The sequence below is a fragment of the Lissotriton helveticus genome, chromosome 8 (assembly GCF_964261635.1).
Source record: "Lissotriton helveticus chromosome 8, aLisHel1.1, whole genome shotgun sequence".
NCBI lineage: Eukaryota > Metazoa > Chordata > Amphibia > Caudata > Salamandridae > Lissotriton > Lissotriton helveticus.
This window is the reverse complement of record NC_136069.1, coordinates 51,287,037-51,292,036: the sequence shown is the minus strand read 5'-3', so window position 1 is coordinate 51,292,036 and position 5,000 is coordinate 51,287,037. Positions and strand designations below refer to the sequence as shown.

General features: G+C 39.9%; 2 non-coding genes across 2 annotated transcripts; both read right to left on the bottom strand.

The window, feature by feature from the left end:
• Positions 1 to 595: 595 nt before the first annotated feature.
• TRNAF-GAA (transfer RNA phenylalanine (anticodon GAA)) lies at positions 596 to 668 on the bottom strand. Its single transcript has one exon. It is a non-coding gene; the product is annotated as a tRNA-Phe (tRNA).
• Positions 669 to 4,093: 3,425 nt separating this feature from the next.
• Positions 4,094 to 4,166, bottom strand: TRNAF-GAA (transfer RNA phenylalanine (anticodon GAA)). Its single transcript has one exon. It is a non-coding gene; the product is annotated as a tRNA-Phe (tRNA).
• Positions 4,167 to 5,000: the final 834 nt, after the last annotated feature.

The following is a 5,000-nucleotide window of genomic DNA, read 5'->3' as shown; positions in this document are numbered from 1 at the left end:
ACCTCTCAACTGTGCCGAAACCCGGGATTGAACCAGGCACCTTCAGATCTTCAGTCTAATGCTCTCCCAAATGAGCTATTTCGGCCTGCTGCTATCTGTGGTCTTCATACTTTGATTTGAACCATTCAATAAACTAGATGCATGACCTGGATATTTACCCTTATATGTTAGAGATATGTTTTAAGGAGTCCTGTATCATTCAGCAGTTAACTTGTGCAATGGGTAAATAGCGTTTTTGGGATCCGGGTTAGGTAGCGTTTTTTTAACTCGGAATGGACTAGCACTATATTACCCAGACGTATGTGGCCTGAGTAGGTAAGCAACGTCATCTGACTACTGACATCTGTGTTCAAGGGGAAGTTGAAGGTAATGCAGACAAGAGTTTACATTACAAAAAAGCATGAAATGGGAAACATTCATAGTCTAACCTGAAGGCAAGAAATGTGGAAGCAAGTTTAGAAGGAGGACACAAAGCAAAGTCTATGTTAAATTGCTTGTGTTGTATATCAGTTGGAAAGAATTTGATGAATAGAGAAAAAAGTACTACAGCTGATTCCAAGACCTATTTTGTTAGAAGCAAGGAACCTCTCAACTGTGCCGAAACCCGGGATTGAACCAGGGACCTATAGATCTTCAGTCTAACGCTCTCCCAACTGAGCTATTTCGGCCTACTGCTAGCTGTGGTCTTCATACTTTGATTTGAACCATTCAACAAACAAGATGCATGACCTGGATATTTACCCTTATATGTTAGAGATATGTTTTAAGGAGTCCTGTATCATTCAGCAGTTAACTTGTGCAATGGGTAAATAGCGTTTTTGGGATCCGGGTTAGGTAGCGTTTTTTTAACTCTGAATGGACTAGCACTATATTACCCAGACGTATTTGGCCTGAGTAGGTAAGCAATGTCATCTGACTACTGACATCTGTGTTCAAGGGGAAGTTGAAGGTAAGGCAGACAAGAGGTTACTTTACAAAAAAGCATGAAATGGGAAACATTCATAGTCTAACCTGAAGGCAAGAAATGTGGAAGCAAGTTTAGAATGAGGACAGAAAGCAAAGTCTATGTTAAATTACTTGTGTTGTATATCAGTTGGAAAAAATTTGATGAATAGAGAAAAAAGTACTGCAGCAGATTCCAAGACCTCTTTTGTCAGAAGCAAGGAACCTCTCAACTGTGCCAAAACCCAGGATTGAACCAGGGACCTTCAGATCTTCAGTCTAACGCTCTCCCAACCGAGCTATTTCGGCCTGCTGCTATCTGTGGTCTTCATACTTTGATTTGAACCATTCAATAAACTGGATGCATGACCTGGATATTTACCCTTATATGTTAGAGATATGTTTTAAGGAGTCCTGTATCATTCAGCAGTTAACTTGTGCAATGGGTAAATAGCGTTTTTGGGATCCGGGTTAGGTAGCGTTTTTTTAACTCGGAATGGACTAGCACTATATTACCCAGACGTATGTGGCCTGAGTAGGTAAGCAACGTCATCTGACTACTGACATCTGTGTTCAAGGGGAAGTTGAAGGTAATGCAGACAAGAGTTTACATTACAAAAAAGCATGAAATGGGAAACATTCATAGTCTAACCTGAAGGCAAGAAATGTGGAAGCAAGTTTAGAAGGAGGACACAAAGCAAAGTCTATGTTAAATTGCTTGTGTTGTATATCAGTTGGAAAGAATTTGATGAATAGAGAAAAAAGTACTACAGCTGATTCCAAGACCTATTTTGTTAGAAGCAAGGAACCTCTCAACTGTGCCGAAAACCGGGATTGAACCAGGGACCTATAGATCTTCAGTCTAACGCTCTCCCAACTGAGCTATTTCGGCCTACTGCTAGCTGTGGTCTTCATACTTTGATTTGAACCATTCAACAAACAAGATGCATGACCTGGATATTTACCCTTATATGTTAGAGATATGTTTTAAGGAGTCCTGTATCATTCAGCAGTTAACTTGTGCAATGGGTAAATAGCGTTTTTGGGATCCGGGTTAGGTAGCGTTTTTTTAACTCTGAATGGACTAGCACTATATTACCCAGACGTATTTGGCCTGAGTAGGTAAGCAATGTCATCTGACTACTGACATCTGTGTTCAAGGGGAAGTTGAAGGTAAGGCAGACAAGAGGTTACTTTACAAAAAAGCATGAAATGGGAAACATTCATAGTCTAACCTGAAGGCAAGAAATGTGGAAGCAAGTTTAGAATGAGGACAGAAAGCAAAGTCTATGTTAAATTACTTGTGTTGTATATCAGTTGGAAAAAATTTGATGAATAGAGAAAAAAGTACTGCAGCAGATTCCAAGACCTCTTTTGTCAGAAGCAAGGAACCTCTCAACTGTGCCAAAACCCGGGATTGAACCAGGGACCTTCAGATCTTCAGTCTAACGCTCTCCCAACCGAGCTATTTCGGCCTGCTGCTATCTGTGGTCTTCATACTTTGATTTGAACCATTCAATAAACTAGATGCATGACCTGGATATTTACCCTTATATGTTAGAGATATGTTTTAAGGAGTCCTGTATCATTCAGCAGTTAACTTGTGCAATGGGTAAATAGCGTTTTTGGGATCCGGGTTAGGTAGCGTTTTTTTAACTCGGAATGGACTAGCACTATATTACCCAGACGTATGTGGCCTGAGTAGGTAAGCAACGTCATCTGACTACTGACATCTGTGTTCAAGGGGAAGTTGAAGGTAATGCAGACAAGAGTTTACATTACAAAAAATCATGAAATGGGAAACATTCATAGTCTAACCTGAAGGCAAGAAATGTGGAAGCAAGTTTAGAAGGAGGACACAAAGCAAAGTCTATGTTAAATTGCTTGTGTTGTATATCAGTTGGAAAGAATTTGATGAATAGAGAAAAAAGTACTACAGCTGATTCCAAGACCTATTTTGTTAGAAGCAAGGAACCTCTCAACTGTGCCGAAACCCAGGATTGAACCAGGGACCTTTAGATCTTCAGTCTAACGCTCTCCCAACTGAGCCATTTCAGCCTACTGCTAGCTGTGGTCTTCATACTTTGATTTGAACCATTCAACAAAAAAGATGCATGACCTGGATATTTACCCTTATATGTTAGAGATATGTTTTAAGGAGTCATGTATCATTCAGCAGTTAACTTGTGCAATGGGTAAATAGCGTTTTTGGGATCCGGGTTAGGTAGCGTTTTTTTAACTCTGAATGGACTAGCACTATATTACCCAGACGTATTTGGCCTGAGTAGGTAAGCAATGTCATCTGACTACTGACATCTGTGTTCATGTGGAAGTTGAAGGTAAGGCAGACAAGAGGTTACTTTACAAAAAAGCATGAAATGGGAAACATTCATAGTCTAACCTGAAGGCAAGAAGTGTGGAAGCAAGTTTAGAATGAGGACAGAAAGCAAAGTCTATGTTAAATTACTTGTGTTGTATATCAGTTGGAAAAAATTTGATGAATAGAGAAAAAAGTACTGCAGCAGATTCCAAGACCTCTTTTGTCAGAAGCAAGCAACCTCTCAACTTTGCCGAAACCCGGGATTGAACCAGGGACCTTCAGAGCTTCAGTCTAACGCTCTCCAAACTGAGCTATTTCGGCCTGCTGCTACCTGAGGTCTTCATACTTTGATTTGAACCATTCAACAAACTAGATGCATGACCTGGATATTTACCCTTATATGTTAGAGATATGTTTTAAGGAGTCCTTTATCATTCAGCAGTTAACTTGTGCAATGGGTAAATAGCGTTTTTGTGATCCGGGTTAGGTAGCGTTTTTTTAACTCTGAATGGACTAGCACTATATTACCCAGACGTATGTGGCCTGAGTAGGTAAGCAACGTCATCTAACTACTGACATCTGTGTTCAAGGGGAAGTTGAAGGTAATGCAGACAAGAGTTTACATTACAAAAAAGCATGAAATGGGAAACATTCATAGTCTAACCTGAAGGCAAGAAATGTGGAAGCAAGTTTAGAAGGAGGACACAAAGCAAAGTCTATGTTAAATTGCTAGTGTTGTATATCAGTTGGATAGAATTTGATGAATAGAGAAAAAAGTACTACAGCTGATTCCAAGACTTATTTTGTTAGAAGAAAGGAACCTCTCAACTGTGCCGAAACCCGGGATTGAACCAGGGACCTTTAGATCTTCAGTCTAACGCTCTCCCAACTGAGCTATTTCGGCCTACTGCTAGCTGTGGTCTTCATACTTTGATTTGAACCATTCAACAAACAAGATGCATGACCTGGATATTTACCCTTATATGTTAGAGATATGTTTTAAGGAGTCCTGTATCATTCAGCAGTTAACTTGTGCAATGGGTAAATAGCGTTTTTGGGATCCGGGTTAGTTAGCGTTTTTTTAACTCTGAATGGACTAGCACTATATTACCCAGACGTATTTGGCCTGAGTAGGTAAGCAATGTCATCTGACTACTGACATCTGTGTTCAAGGGGAAGTTGAAGGTAAGGCAGACAAGAGGTTACTTTACAAGAAAGCATGAATTGGGAAACATTCATAGTCTAACCTGAAGGCAAGAAATGTGAAAGCAAGTTTAGAATGAGGACAGAAAGCAAAGTCTATGTTAAATTACTTGTGTTGTATATCAGTTGGAAAAAATTTGATGAATAGAGAAAAAAGTACTGCAGCTGATTCCAAGACCTCTTTTGTCAGAAGCAAGGAACCTCTCAACTGTGCCAAAACCCGGGATTGAACCAGGCACCTTCAGATCTTCAGTCTAACGCTCTCCCAAATGAGCTATTTCGGGCTGCTGCTATATGTCGTCTTCATACTTTGATTTGAACCATTCAATAAACTAGATGCATGACCTGGATATTTACCCTTATATGTTAGAGATATGTTTTAAGGAGTCCTGTATCATTCAGCAGTTAACTTGTGCAATGGGTAAATAGCGTTTTTGGGATCCGGGTTAGGTAGCGTTTTTTTAACTCGGAATGGACTAGCACTATATTACCCAGACGTATGTGGCCTGAGTAGGTAAGCAACGTCATCTGACTA